This window comes from Manis pentadactyla, chromosome 7 (assembly GCF_030020395.1).
Source record: "Manis pentadactyla isolate mManPen7 chromosome 7, mManPen7.hap1, whole genome shotgun sequence".
In the NCBI taxonomy this organism is placed as follows: Eukaryota; Metazoa; Chordata; class Mammalia; order Pholidota; family Manidae; genus Manis; species Manis pentadactyla.
In genome coordinates this window covers 126,551,923-126,568,756 of record NC_080025.1, presented here as the reverse complement: position 1 = coordinate 126,568,756, position 16,834 = coordinate 126,551,923, and positions in this window count along the sequence as shown.

Sequence of the window (16,834 nt, the reverse complement as noted above, 5' to 3'; positions counted from 1 at the left end):
ACTCAGGGGCCTGCTGCATTTGTCCTAGGATCTATCTCTCCCCTCCTGGCCTGGGGCAGCTAGCCAAGGCCTGGGACGGCCAATCAACTCACAATGATGAATGGATGACATCATGAAAAGCCGGGGCAGGAAAGGGAAATGCAGAGGAACCTCCCTTTTCCTCCAGATTGCTTTTATGGCTTTTTTATGCCCTGACATTCTCTAGCCCTTCTCGGGACCCAGGGGCACAGCGCCCCAGAACTTGCTGAGAACCTAGTGAGGAAGGAAGGCAGGCCTCTGGGAAGCTCTTTCTGCTAAGAGGAAAATACCCTCCCTGCCTTTTAACCCTCCCTAACTTCTAATGCAACCTACCCCAAAAAGTTTTAAGAGCTGTTGTCTGTTTAAAACCCAGCCTTTCTGAGGTTTGCAGGATGCAGGCCCCACACACCCTGGCTTATCTGAAGAAGGTTTTTTCTGGTTATGGAAGGAGCTACAGGGCTATAGTCTGTCTACTACAGGGCTCTGTGCTCTGCTATGGCTGGCTGGTCAGTTCTGCAGAACTTAGTTCCCTTAGGAGGCCAAACTGAAGGAGCAGTAGAAATAATTAGTTTCTTACCCAGAGACTGGCTTTGTGAGGGTGCCAACTGGGAAGAATAGAAACGGGAGACAGCTGTGCTGGGCCAACAAGCCATGCACTGCCCCCCACAGGAAGACAGTGCTCCTCATTGCTGAGCCAAAGGAAGACAGAACCCAAAGCCTGGGCTGGCTGGCTGGACCAGTGGCAAAGAACCAAACAGGCTGCCGACTATTCAAGCGCACTTCAGGGAGAAAGTACATTCTAATTTGGACAAAATTCCAGAATTTATTAAATCATGTATTAGCCATCAAAGTCAAATGTCATCAATTTAGAAAAGCAATTTGGCAACCAATACATGCAACATGCAAGCATGGAGGTTCATTTTTATATCTTATTATCAAGTCAGGGAGAGGGCCAAAAGGTCATGAGGCGTTCCTTATCTGATTCCACCAGGCCCTCACCTGGTCATTTCTATTATGCCCCTGCTCAAGCACCTGTAACTGCTCCCTGATTGGTTAAGCAACTTCTGCACTCAAATGCCTCATTTTTTGTTTACCATGTGGGAAAAATGTCCTTCATGGTAACATTCTCTAAGGATGGGGTGGGAGACCATGACCTGTGGTTTACATTTCCCCAGGAACAGCACAGAGTACGAACGTGGCGGCAGTTAATGTCCTGATATGATGCTTTTCACAGTTAAACTTACCCACAAGAGTAGAGCTCATTGGCTTAGATATATGGTTTGTATATGTTTGGCCACTGACATATTCAAAAGTCCTCTTCAGTTGGGAAGGTGACTTTTTATATTTTCCATACAAGCCTGTTAAGCCCAATTCTGTGCTGTGTGGAAGAGGCTCTAACACCCAATCTAGAAAGCTAGCTATGAGGAAGTAAGCTTTTAACTCTAAACAAAATGCTGAGCAATAAATGGTGATGAGATAAAATGGTGCTTTAAGATGTCTACCTCTTCTTACCTGCCCCAGCCAAGCCTCAAAAACTAGCACACTGAATCTTCTTAAAAACCATTTGACAGATACTTGGTTGCCTATCTCAATATCCATATTCTCCACTCCTTTTGTAATAGAATATCTGATTTTTAGTTGGGCGCAAGTTTCTGGAATAAAAATTACATCTCTTGGCCTCCCTTACAGCTGGGTAAGGCTATATGACTGTGTCTGGCAAAAGAGATGTAAGCTCAAGTGTTAGATGCAATTTCTGGGGGGAGTCATTGTAGGAAGAGGGCATGCTCTTTTTCACTCTGTTTCTTCCTTCTGGCTGGAATATAGACTTGATGGCTGGAGCTTAAGCAGTCCCATTGTGCCACAGAGTGGCCATACTAAGGATGGTAGCATAGCCAGACAAAAGGGTTCCAGTTCCTTAATGACCATAAAACTACAGTACTAGTCCTAGACTGTGTACCTCCAGCTTCTTTTTTGTGTGAGAAAAATACATTTGGGTTTTCTGTTACATGGAGCCAGACTTAAAACTAGCTGATACATATTTTATTTAAAAAAATAAGGGGGAAATGTGGGATTCACATATAAATCAAGTATAAAAATCAAATAAATAATCATATCTGACTTGATTGTTTATAGTTCACAATGCGTGATCAAAACAGAAACAGTTTCTGTGATATGACTGCCCTTGCATTGTTCACCATGTAAGAACTTGTTCACTATGTAAGAACTTGTTTGTTATGCTTCAGAAGACTGGAGACTGTTGAGAGTTAGGCTTTGGGTTGATTAATGATTTGTGTATTGAGTCCCCTATACAGAATTTTATTGTTATTAACAACCATTTGATCAATAAATATGAGAGGTGCCCTCTCAGCACTACTCGTGCGCAGTTAAAAAAAAAACTAGCTGATATAATAATATCAAATTCCTATCTACTCTTCTGGACTAATTTTAAAGGAAATGATGGTACTATTTACTAATAACTCTAAGCAATGAAGAAAACAGGGTACATTTACAGGAAATTAGGACCTTAGGAATGACAACCATATAACTTCTGGGAAAAGTTGTATAAATACATATTTCAATAATATGAGAAACGGTTTGCTTTTGTTTCCCTGTGCATTCAGTGACATTGAAGCCACCACAGTTGTTCCTATTTTGCACAACTGGTGATGAGCACTTTGGTGACAGTATCCTTAACTATGTTGACTGTTCTTTGGTTTGGGGCTAAAGTCATATTGGCAACATCAGGTATCATTTCAAAGCTTGCTCAGGAGTGACAAGCTGATTGTCAGTTAGGTATGGGCCCAGATTATGTGGGGCCTAAGCTTATACAATTTTGGAGACTCTTAAAAATACTGGAGAGGAGGGGGCGGAAGATGGCGGCGTGAGTAGAGCAGCGGAAATCTCCTCCCAAAACAACATATATCTATGAAAATATAACAAAGACAACCCTTCCTAGAATAAAGACCAGAGGACACAGGACAATATCCAGACCACATCCACACCTGAGAGAACCCAGCGCCTCGCGAAGGGGGTAAGATACAAGCCCCGGCCCCGCGGGAGCCGAGCGCCCCTCCCCCCAGCTCCCGGCGGGAGAAGAAGAGCAGGCAGATCGGGAGGGAGACGGAGCCCAGGGCTGCCGAACACCCAGCCCCAGCCATCCGGGCCAGAGTGCAGGGCCCTCGATACTGGGAAAACAGGGCAGCAAGAACAGTGAGCAGGCACTGGAGGCTGGGCGACAGAGGACATAAGAAAAGCGCGCGACCATTTTTTTTTTTTTTTTTGCTTTTTTTGCTGCTTTGTTTTGGCGAGCGCTTTTTGGAAGTCTTAAAGGGACAGGGACCCCAATATTAGGGAAACAGGGCAGAAAGACCGGTGAGCAGAGGCCTGAGGCTGGCACCGGAGAATAAAGAAAAACGAACGACCACCTTTTTTTTTTAATTAAAAAATTTTTTTTTTTTTTTAATTAAAAAAAATTTTTTTTCTTGTTTTTTTTTGTGGTCGTTGTTTTGTTTTGGCGGGTGCTTTTTGGAAGTCTTAAAGGGGCAGGGCGGGCCACTTAATCCAGAGGTAGGGAATCCGGGATCTCTGGGCACCCTAACCCCTGGGCTGCAGGGAGCAGGGAGGCCCCTTACGGAGATAAATAGCCTCCCAGCAGCTCCTGCTCCAACGCGACTCCACCATTTTGGAGTAGCTGCCCGAGCCAGGCCACGCCCACAGCAACAGCGGAGATTAACTCCATAGCAGCCGGGCAGGAAGCAGAAGCCCTGTCTGCGCGCAGCTGCGCAGCACAAGCCACTAGAGGCCGCTGTTCTCCCAGGAGAGGAGGGCCACAAACCAACAAGAAAGGAAGTCCTTCCAGCCGTCACTCGTCCCAGTTCTGCAGACTATTCCTATCACCATGAAAAGGCAAAGCTACAGGCAGACAAAGATCACAGAGACAACACCAGAGAAGGAGACAGACCTAACCAGTCTTCCTGACAAAGAATTCAAAATAAGAATCATAAACATGCTGACAGAGATGCAGAGAAATACGCAAGAAAAATGGGATGAAGTCCGGAAAGAGATCACAGATGCCAGAAAGGAGATCGCAGAAATGAAACAAACTCTGGAAGGGTTTATAAGCAGAATGGATAGAATGCAAGAGGCCATTGATGGAATTGAAATCAGAGAACAGGAACGCATGGAAGCTGACATAGAGAGAGACAAAAGGATCTCCAGGAATGAAACAATATTAAGAGAACTGTGTGACCAATCTAAAAGGAGCAATATCCGTATTATAGGGGTCCCAGAAGAAGAAGAGAGAGGCAAAGAGATGGAAAGTATCTTAGAAGAAATAATTGCTGAAAACTTCCCCACACTGGGGGAGGAAGTAATCAAACAGACCACGGAAATACACAGAACCCCCAACAGAAAGGATCCAAGAAGGGCAACACCAAGACACATAATAATTAAAATGGCAAAGATCAAGGACAAGGAAAGAGTGTTAAAGGCAGCTAGAGAGAAAAAGGTCACCTATAAAGGGAAACCCATCAGGCTAACGTCAGATTTCTCAACAGAAACCCTACAGGCCAGAAGAGAATGGCATGATATATTTAATACAATGAAACAGAAGGGCCTTGAACCAAGGATACTGTATCCAGCACGACTATCATTCAAATATGACGGTGGGATTAAACAATTCCCAGACAAACAAAAGCTGAGGGAATTTGCTTTCCACAAACCACCTCTACAGAACATCTTACAGGGACTGCTCTAGATGGGAGCACTCCTAGAAAGAGCACAGCACAAAACACCCAACATATGAAGAATCGAGGAGGAGGAACAAGAAGGGAGAGAAGAAAAGAATCTCCAGACAGTGTATATAACAGCTCAATAAGCGAGCTAAGTTAGGCAGTAAGATACTAAAGAGGCTAACCTTGAACCTTTGGTAACCACGAATTTAAAGCCTGCAATGGCAATAAGTACATATCTTTCAATAGTCACCCTAAATGTTAATGGGTTGAATGCACCAATCAAAAGACACAGAGTAACAGAATGGATAAAAAAGCAAGACCCATCTATATGCTGCTTACAAGAAACTCACCTCAAACCCAAAGACATGTACAGACTAAAAGTCAAGGGATGGAAAAACATATTTCAAGCAAACAACAGTGAGAAGAAAGCAGGGGTTGCAGTACTAATATCAGACAAAATAGACTTCAAAACAAAGAAAGTAACAAGAGATAAAGAAGGACACTACATAATGATAAAGGGCTCAGTCAAACAAGAGGATATAACCATTCTAAATATATATGCACCCAACACAGGAGCACCAGCATATGTGAAACAAATACTAACAGAACTAAAGGGGGATATAGACTGCAATGCATTCATTCTAGGAGACTTCAACACACCACTCACCCCAAAGGATAGATCCACTGGGCAGAAAATAAGTAAGGACACGGAAGCACTGAACAACACAGTAGAGCAGATGGACCTAATAGACATCTATAGAACTCTACATCCAAAAGCAGCGGGATATACATTCTTCTCAAGTGCACATGGAACATTCTCCAGAATAGACCACATACTAGGCCACAAAAAGAGCCTCAGAAAATTCCAAAAGATTGAAATCCTACCAACCAACTTTTCAGACCACAAAGGCATAAAACTAGAAATAAACTGTACAAAGAAAGCAAAGAGGCTCACGAACACATGGAGGCTTAACAACACGCTCCTAAATAATCAATGGATCAATGACCAAATCAAAATGGAGATCCAGCAATATATGGAAACAAATGACAACAACAACACTAAGCCCCAACTTCTTTGGGACGCAGCAAAAGCAGTCTTAAGAGGAAAGTATATAGCAATCCAAGCATATTTAAAAAAGGAAGAGCAATCCCAAATGAATGGTCTAATGTCACAATTATCGAAATTGGAAAAAGAAGAACAGATGAGGCCTAAGGTCAGCAGAAGGAGGGACATAATAAAGATCAGAGAAGAAATAAATAAAATTGAGAAGAATAAAACAATAGCAAAAATCAATGAAACCAAGAGCTGGTTCTTCGAGAAAATAAACAAAATAGATAAGCCTCTAGCCAGACTTATTAAGAAGAAAAGAGAGTCAACACAAATCAACAGTATCAGAAACGAGAAAGGAAAAATCACGACGGACCCCACGGAAATGCAAAGAATTATTGGAGAATACTATGAAAACCTATATGCTAACAAGCTGGGAAACCTAGGAGAAATGGACAACTTCCTAGAAAAATATAACCTTCCAAGATTGACCCAGGAAGAAACAGAAAATCTAAACAGACCAATTACCAGCAACGAAATTGAAGAGGTAATCAAAAAACTACCAAAGAACAAAACCCCCGGGCCAGATGGATTTACCTCGGAATTTTATCAGACATACAGGGAAGACATAATACCCATTCTCCTTAAAGTTTTCCAAAAAATAGAGGAGGAGGGGATACTCCCAAACTCATTCTATGAAGCTAACATCACCCTAATACCAAAACCAGGCAAAGACCCCACCAAAAAAGAAAACTACAGACCAATATCCCTGATGAACGTAGATGCAAAAATACTCAACAAAATATTAGCAAACCGAATTCAAAAATACATCAAAAGGATCATACACCATGACCAAGTGGGATTCATTCCAGGGATGGTACAACATTTGAAAATCCATCAACATCATCCACCACATCAACAAAAAGAAAGACAAAAACCACATGATCATCTCCATAGATGCTGAAAAAGCATTTGACAAAGTTCAACATCCATTCATGTTAAAAACTCTCAGCAAAATGGGAATAGAGGGCAAGTACCTCAACATAATAAAGGCCATCTATGATAAACCCACAGCCAACATTATATTGAACAGCGAGAAGCTGAAAGCATTTCCTCTGAGATCGGGAACTAGACAGGGATGCCCACTCTCTCCACTGTTATTTAACATAGTACTGGAGGTCCTAGCCACGGCAATCAGACAAAATAAAGAAATACAAGGAATCCAGATTGGTAAAGAAGAAGTTAAACTGTCACTATTTGCAGATGACATGATACTGTACATAAAAAACCCTAAAGACTCCACCCAAAAACTACTAGAACTGATATCGGAATACAGCAAAGTTGCAGGATACAAAATCAACACACAGAAATCTGTGGCTTTCCTATATACTAACAATGAACCAACAGAGAGAGAAATCAGGAAAACAACTCCATTCACAATTGCATCAAAAAAAATAAAATACCTAGGAATAAACCTAACCAAAGAAGTGAAAGACTTATACTCTGAAAACTACAAGTCACTCTTAAGAGAAATTAAAGGGGACACTAACAGATGGAAACTCATCCCATGCTCGTGGCTAGGAAGAATTAATATCGTTAAAATGGCCATCCTGCCCAAAGCAATATACAGATTTGATGCAATCCCTATGAAACTACCAGCAACATTCTTCAATGAACTGGAACAAATAATTCAAAAATTCATATGGAAACACCAAAGACCCCGAATAGCCAAAGCAATCCTGAGAAAGAAGAATAAAGTAGGGGGGATCTCACTCCCCAACTTCAAGCTCTACTATAAAGCCATAGTAATCAAGACAATTTGGTACTGGCACAAGAGCAGAGCCACAGACCAATGGAACAGACTAGAGAATCCAGACATTAACCCAGACATATATGGTCAATTAATATTTGATAAAGGAGCCATGGACATACAATGGCGAAATGACAGTCTCTTCAACAGGTGGTGCTGGCAAAACTGGACAGCTACATGTAGGAGAATGAAACTGGACCATTGTCTAACCCCATATACAAAAGTAAACTCAAAATGGATCAAAGACCTGAATGTAAGCCATGAAACCATTAAACTCCTGGAAGAAAACATAGGCGAAAACCTCTTAGACATAAACATGAGTGACCTCTTCTTGAACATATCTCCCCGGGCAAGGAAAACAACAGCAAAAATGAGTAAGTGGGACTATATTAAGCTGAAAAGCTTCTGTACAGCAAAAGACACCATCAATAGAACAAGAAGGATCCCTACAGTATGGGAGAATATATTTGAAAATGACACATCCGATAAAGGCTTGACGTCCAGAATATATAAGGAGCTCTCACGCCTCAACAAACAAAAAACAAATAACCCAATTAAAAAATGGGCAGAGGAACTGAACAGACAGTTCTCCAAAAAAGAAATACAGATGGCCAACAGACACATGAAAAGATGCTCCACATCGCTAATTATCAGAGAAATGCAAATTAAAACTACAATGAGGTATCACCTCACACCAGTAAGGATGGCTGCCATCCAAAAGACAAACAACAACAAATGTTGGCGAGGCTGTGGAGAAAGGGGAACCCTCCTACACTGCTGGTGGGAATGTAAGTTAGTTCAACCATTGTGGAAAGCAGTATGGAGGTACATCAAAATGCTCAAAACAGACTTACCATTTGACCCAGGAATTCCACTCCTAGGAATTTACCCTAAGAATGCAGCAATCAAGTTTGAGAAAGACAGATGCACCCCTATGTTTATTGCAGCACTATTTACAATAGCCAAGAATTGGAAGCAACCTAAATGTCCATCAATAGATGAATGGATAAAGAAGATGTGGTACATATACACAATGGAATACTACTCAGCTATAAGAAAAGGGCAAATCCAATCATTTGCAGCAACATGGATGGAGCTGGAGGGTATTATGCTCAGTGAAACAAGCCAAGCGGAGAAAGAGAAATACCAAATGATTTCACTTATCTGTGGAATATAAGAACAAAGGAAAAACTGAAGGAACAAAACAGCAGCAGAATCACAGAACTCAAGAATGGACTAACAGGTACCAAAGGGAAAGGGACTGGGGAGGATGGGTGGGTAGGGAGGGATAAGGGGGGGAGAAGTAGGGGGGTATTAAGATTAACATGCATGGGGGGGTAGGAGAAAAGGGAGGGCTGTACAACACAGAGAAGGCAAGTAGTGATTCTACAACATATTGCTATGCTGATGGACAGTGACTGTAAAGGGGTTTATAGGGGAGACCTGGTATAGGGGAGAGCCTAGTAAACATAATATTCGTCATGTAAGTGTAGATTAGTGATAGCAAAAAAAAAAAGGGCAGTTCCTGTGTGGTAACCTCCAACGAGTTCTACACAAGGGTATAAAGGGCATATAAAAGTGTAGGCAAAGGGTCTGTTTGTGTTTATACAGAGGATCAAAGCCTAATAGGGCTACCCCGAAAATGAACTAAGATACGATATGAAAAAGAACTTCCAACATCTGCACCCTCTGGAAGACTCATGCCAGAAGATGAGCATCAAAAAACCCCAACAAAGATCCACGCACTGCTACAGCTGTAGATGCACTCATCCCACCAGTTCCTGGACCTGCCATGGGAATGAGGAAGGAGATATCTAAGCTGGCCTGTGCATACAGTAAAACAACAAAATTGGACTGGATCTATACTGTTGGAACTCAACCAAGAATTTGGAGAAGTGCAAATTGTAGCGCTCCAAAGTCTTACAACTACAAACTATTTATTGTTAAAAGAACATATGGCATGTGAACAGTCCCCAGGAATGGGTTGTTTTAATTTGTCTGATTTCTCTCAGACTGTTCAAGTTCATTTGGACAATATCCACCATATCATAGATAAGTTTTCACAAATGCCTAAGGTGCCTAACTGGTTTTCTTGGTTTCACTGCAGATGGCTGGTAATTACAGATATGCTTTGGTTATGTAACTATACTCCTATTATGTTAATGTGTGTGTGCAATTTAAGTAGTAGCTTAAAACCTATACATGCTGAAGTTACTCTACAAGAAGATATATCAAAGAAATAATCAATCTTCCCATGTTTTCTTCCGCCTGCTACTTCTATAGCTTTTCTTCTTCCTTCCTAATTACAACCCTTAAATAGAATTCGTGCCTCATATCAAATTTACCGAGTATCATAATTCTTCCAAGTGGTAAAGATACCTCAAGACAAATGCTGGGCACAGAAGCCACAGGGCATAAATATGCAAAGAAGTAAAAAGCTAACTTTTTCAAACAATAAGGCTTCTCTCTCACTTACCAACTTCACATTTCCCTGTATGGTCCCGGAAGATGACTGGTTAGCCAGAGACGGGTAAGATTCCTCAAGGGAGGAACAACCTAAGACAGGCACAGTCGCAGGGGGGCCATCAGGTGAGAAATTGGGGATCAACAGAGGTGAGGCTTAGAACCTCACCCCCCCATTCTGAGAGAAATCTTCTGCATACGTGGATGTTTTATTGCCCTGGTCTAGCTTGGATTAACACATAGTCTACAGGCACACACCTGATCATCTACATGTGCTCTCTTACAACACTAAACTATGTTTTCTACCTTTATCTTGTATCTACCTACCACTTCAGCATTTTATTAAAAATAATAATAATAAAGAGAGAAATGTGGTATCCACATATAAATCAAGTATAAAAACCAAATCAGTATTCATATTTGAACTGACTGTTTATAGTTCATAATGCATGAGCAAAACCGAAAGTTTCTGTGATGACTGCCCTTGTACTGTTCACTATGTAACTTATTCATTATGTAAGAATTTGTTCTACATGTAAAAACTTGTTTGTTATGCCTCAGAAGATTGGAGACTGACAAAAATTAGGCTTGGGGTGGAATAATGATTGTGCATTGAGCATTGACTCCCCTATACAGAATTTTATTGTCGTTAACAACCATTTGATCAATAAATATGAGAGATGCCCTCACAAAAAAAAAAAAAAAAAAAAAAAAAAAAAAAGGACATACTTCCAATGGTAAAATAAATTAGTAACCGGGATGTAATGTATAGCATAAGGAATATAGTCAAGATATTGTAACAGCCTGGTAGGGTGATAGCTGGAACCTAGAATTATGTATATAAATGTTCTACCACTGTGTTGTACACTTGAAACTCATGTAATGTAATACTGTGTGTCAACTACCCTTCAATAAAAAATAATTATTATAAAAAAAAAAAAAAAAAAAAATACTGGAGAGAGGGGAGAATAAGAGTTATCGTCCAGTGGATACAGAGTTTAAGTTTGGGAAGATGGCAAAGTTTTGGAGATGGATGGTGGTGATGGTTGCATAACAAAGTGAATGTAATACTGCTGAACTGTACACTTAAAAATTGTTAAAATGAGTTTTATGTTATATGTATTTTTACCACAATAAAAATATTCTAGGACACAAAAATAAAATTTAAAAATTTAACAGAAGTATGTACAAATGGCTAGAGGTCCTCTTAAGGGCCTTGGTAGGTGAATAAGGGGCTCCCAAGCTTAAGATTTATTATCTTCATGGTAAATCTGTCCTATTTAAATATGTGTCACTGCCAAAAAAAAAAACCCAAAAAACTATTACATAAGCAGTTCCTATGCTTGTAGAGCATTAGAAAATACAGAGAAGTTAAAAAAAAACAAACAGCATATTCCTACCTTCAGATGTTCTCCAGGGGAACTTCTCTACGAAAACTATGGGATGTGTGTGTGTGTGTGTGTGTGTGTGTGTGTGTGTGTGTGTGTGTACCAAAATGAGACCTAAGTGTAAAAATTATTTTATAACCTTTTTGTAACCTGTTTTACTTAGTCAACACTCTCTAACTTTGTGTTTCAATATAATTTCATCCTATGTCATATAATTTTTAGGCCATATTAAAATTTCTCCAATGAACTCCAATTATCCTTATAGCTAGTTTATCCAACTGAGTATCCAATCCAGGATCACACATTTCCTTAAGTTTATTTTAATCTAGTATAGTCCCTTTTTTAGGACACTTACTAGTGGAAGTAATTGAGGCAGGTGTTCTACAGAATGTCCCACCTTCTGGATCTGACTGGTTGCTTCCTTGTGGTGTTTAGCTTGCTTCACTAGATAAGATATTTCCTGTGAAACAGAAGCTGTATCTAGAGGGCTGATGGAGGTATTTTTGTAAATTAAAATAGTGATTATTTCTTAGTAAATAGCTACCATGGGATCTATGTAAGATTACTTTCCTCTCCCAAAGAATGTCAGTAGAACAATACATATAAGGAGTACATATTAGAGGAAAAATGATCCAGGAAATACAATAAAGTCCTTAACAAGAATCTTCTCTGCTCACTCAAGGGACTCTACAGTACCTACGAAGAAAAAAAAGAAAATCAGCAATGCCAAAATGAGAAAAGAGAACTTGAAGAGGTAAGGAAATAAGAGAAGAAAAACCCACTAAATAACTGACAGTCACATTAGAATCCACAAGAAGCAGAGTTGGCATGATAGAAAACTGAGCCAGTGACTTGGATAACAGGCTTGAGAATGCCACACAGAACACAGCAAAGAAGGGCAAAGACATAAGGTAACTAAAGAGAAAAAGATAGATATGTGAGACATGGATGTAGTCCAACATACAATGGCATTGAAAAAGTAGTAAAAAACATAAAAGAAAAAGCCATTGGTGAACAAACACTTAAAATAGAGAACGATTTACTCTATTCCAGATAAACTGAGTAAAGAAACTATTGAGGCCAGAATAGCTCTTGTGAAGTTCCTAAATCCTAGGTATAACAAAAACATCCTATACAAACATCCAGATAGAAGAAGCAGATAATTTACCAAGGGGAATACAAGGAGACTGACCTCAGACTTCAACAATTTCAAAAGCTATAAGACAATGGAACAAGGTATAATGTTGAAGAGAAAGGATGTGATCCAATAATTCCATAAATGGCTATAAATTCATTCAAGTGTAAAGGTAGCAAAAATAATCTTAAAACAGCAAGCATACCACAGCAAGTAAATTCATTATTGGGTTCTTTGAAAAAGAAAAATTAGAAGAACCTCAAGCTAACAGTTAAAAATTTTTTAAAGGAAGATATAAAACATAAAATTTGAAACAAGAAAAATACAGATAAGTACAAATAACAAGGATGTACAGGCTTCTCGATAAAGGTAGTGGCATGAAGCTAGATTACTTAGAGTGTACTCTAGGTTCTCAAAAGACCCCAAAATATAGCGATTTAAACAAAATAAAATTTTCTCTCTACATAGTAGTCCCAAAGTAGCAGCCCAGAACTGTTGAGTATCTCTGCTCTTCTCAAGATGTGGCTTCCATCTCTGGATTCCAAGGTGGCTGCTCCAGCTCTTGCCATTGTGTTTGCATTCTGTCCAGTGAGAGGGCAGAAAGAGAAGGAGAGTGCACACTCATTCCTTTTAAGGGCATGGCCTGGAAATGGCATAATCACTTTTGCTCACATTCCATTGGTTGGAATTCTGACACATGGCCACCCCACGTACAAGGGAAGCTGGGAAATGTGGCGTTTAGCTTAGTGGTCATGAGCCCACCTAGAACTGGGGGGTTCTATTATGTATTATTTAAGGGTGAAGGACATGGGTAGATAGTCAGTAGCCTCTGCAAAGCAGCCAGGTCACAGAAGTATTCCCTCAGATATCCACAGTAAATACATTATTTTTTTAATAGCAAAAATTTAACTAATGACAACCTAACAAGAAAAGAGGTTAAGTTGTGGCCAATGAATAGGGAGAACAGAAAACCTGGGTTTGACCTGACAATAGAGACAGAGAGCTAGTTGACATAATTGTCTGTATTCTCACAAATTATTCCCCCCACCCCACCTCCCCCAGCTGGAGTGAGTTACCAGCTCCGCGAAAACCAAGAGTAAGAAAAACCTTCAAGAGTAGAAGCCCCTGTTGATCACAGCACTGTCCCAGGAGACGCAGAAAAGCTCAGCTGGGCTTGCCTTTTTCGGAACTTCAGGCTGAGCTGACACATTATCCCAAGAAAACAGGATACACCCTCAGCTGGAGAAGACGACATTTTAAAAACTGCCAGGAGAGAGCATAGCCCAGTTCCTCACTGGACAGACTGTCCAGAAGAGATTGGCGTTGAGGAGTGAGTTGCTGTGAGCGCGGAACAGGCAGCAGGTCGCCTGGGGCTGGGGAATAATACCAGGGCGCAAGTGAGGCGTCAGGACCTTGCTTCCCTAAGAACTAAGGGGAAGGTCTGGGACCAGCAGGGCACAGGAGCGTAGGGGGAGCAGCCGCAGGGTGAGATGGGAGTAGGAGAAAGTGGAGATAGCCAAAGAGGCTAAAAGTTGCTGTCAAAGTATCATCAAAATCAACAGGGCACTATAGAGGAGAAAGTCAATCCTCCAATATAGTGGTTTTCATTCTTGTCAGACCTTTTTATATACATATATGCATACACACACACACACACATATATATTATTTTTAAGGTCTATATATGCTAGCTCAACTTTAATATTAAAAAATCTATAATAAAGCAATATATATTCCACTATGTAAATGTCCATGATCTTATTCAAGGTCATAATGTAATATAATCAGAAACTTGTACCCAGAATGCAGTAGTTAAAAAAAAGACCCGAAAGGCGTATTGAATTGGCTACTCAAAAACAGTAAAATTCCACTATAGGTTGATAATGTATTCCCAAAAATTCAATCTGGGTGGGATGGCGGGATTACGAAGATAATAAAACCTTGGGAGTTAGCTTGCTCAGGCAAGGGGCTGGGAGGTGCCGTCAGTCTATTGGGGTCCCAGCGGCGGCGTGGCGCCACCTGGTGGCAGCTGTTCTCTCTGCTTTAGTTGTGAGAAGAATCCGAGTCTTGGAGGCTGGCTGGACACCTTGGCTTTGCAACTCGATTGGGCTGAGCCTGCAACCAAAGGTCTCCGTGATGATGGCTGACAGGAATGGGCACGATGGGTACTGATGCACAGCAGAGGCCCAGAGGCCAAACTGTTCTCGGCTTTACTTTTCTCATGTGTGAAGTGTAGCTCATAAAACAGCAATCTCACACAACTATGAGAATCACATTAGATTGTAGATGTGAAGACGCTTTTGAAAATGCAAAGCATTTACAAATGGAATGTCCTGAGTGTGTGTGTACGCATGTGTGACAACCACTAGTTGTCACATTCTTCTTGCATCTAGATATGGCCCTTGAATGGTAGTGACGGAGGGATGGATGTGATAGAAATTCCTTTCCTTCTTTGTACAAGGCCTAACTGTGTGCCCAACTAGAGACTTAAGAGGGCTATAAAACCAATTTAGAATAAATCAGCTATGAATATTTTTTTCAATGTCATGGATACATATATTTCCAGTTACTGTTGCAACTGTTGATGTCCAAATACTGTGTGGGCATAATTAAAATTTTCAGGGATGTTTTAATTTAAAAAATTACCTACATCTCCAGTGGGGAAATTGATTGATTTATCCTGAGTCAGGCAAGACTCAGAGTCAGAAAACCAGTACTGTCACCTCTCAGAATGTCTAATTGTTGTACTTCTGGTTGTTTACTTTCAAGTTATAGCTTCTGTAAGTGGTCTTTACTTTAATAATTCTAAATGTTAACTTTAAATACTTGTGACTGTATATCAATGACACACCTTAATCAAAAAAACTTTAAATACTCATTTTATGAAGTACCACTTTCAGTGGTTGTTTCCCTCTTCTGAAAATGTAAGTTTTGGAATTCTCAAGATTGACTCCTTATGGGCTTTATGTGGTTTCTTTCTTTCCTTTTTTAAAAACATAGTGAGGAAGACTTTATGGTGGGGGCAGTGGGAGGCTCTCCCAATCGGTACAGGGCCCACTGTGATGCAATTTGCAGTGGGGGAGATTGTACTTAACTCCGAATACAGTGTTAGCAAATGGGAATTTATAGCGGAGGAGCAGGGTGAGGATCAGTGGGTGGAAAATTACTAAGAGGAAACATCAGGTGTAGGGGAGATTCTAGCTGAACTTTCCTAACAGCATTCTTGCTGAAAATAAGACTCCTGTGTTATGTTTTGTTTTCCAAATCAATGGCCTGTGGATCTGAGAGTTCATTAGTGCTTCCTTAGGTACCCCCAGGGTGCAAATCAGACAGCTCATTCCTGCCTATGCAGTGTCCCCAGGCTCTCTGCTTCCTCCACCTGCTGTGTCATCAACACCACCAGTCTTAATTGACCAGTTTGCTATTTTTCGGAAGACTTACAAGGACATTCGTGAGGCTTTAATCTCATTCCATCATACATTTTAAGTGGGTCTGTCTGGGTATTATTCCTTGAGGACATTTTCTCTTTTCTCCGAACTCCATTCCAGAAACTTTCAAATGCATTCTTACTTGTTTTGGGGGTTGCTTTGGCAAATGTCACGTGTTGGTGTGCTTTAATTGACTCTGGATAACAGTGTTTTCTTTTCTCCTTTAAATAATGTGTTTATTGGCCGTTAAAAGCTTTCCTAATTCCCTTATGTGGTGTTATTTTCATCTAAGAAACAGTTTCTGGGAAGTCAGTTCCAGCAATAAGTCCATTCAGCAAAGGCTAGAGTTTCTTCCCTTGTCTTGGGGGAGGAGCAATGGGGGGCAGCCAGAGCTGGCTACGTCAGACATGGATTTATTTTACAACCTTTATTTGGGTGTCTAGTAGGAACCAGGCTCCAGAGGACACATAAATGAGGAAGACGCCTATGGTTGCCTTGTACAACCACATAGCATTCACTTTTCAGGTAATGGCACCCCATCAATTAGACTTCATGGTTATAAGCACAGAAATGGACTGGCCAATCTAAACTGAAGGTTATTTATTGGGAAAATATTGAGCGGTCTTGGCCACAAGTAGAAAGTCAAGGGAACCAGGCTTGAGGGATAGGCAGGAACCAAAAGAGAAGCAATAAGCTGGATGGCAGCCCAGCAACTGTCATGTCACACAGAGCTGCCTGGTCAGGATCCTACCCCTGCCCTGTCCCCTGCATGCCTGTCAGGGAGGAATGATACCCCTACTCCAGACAGAAAA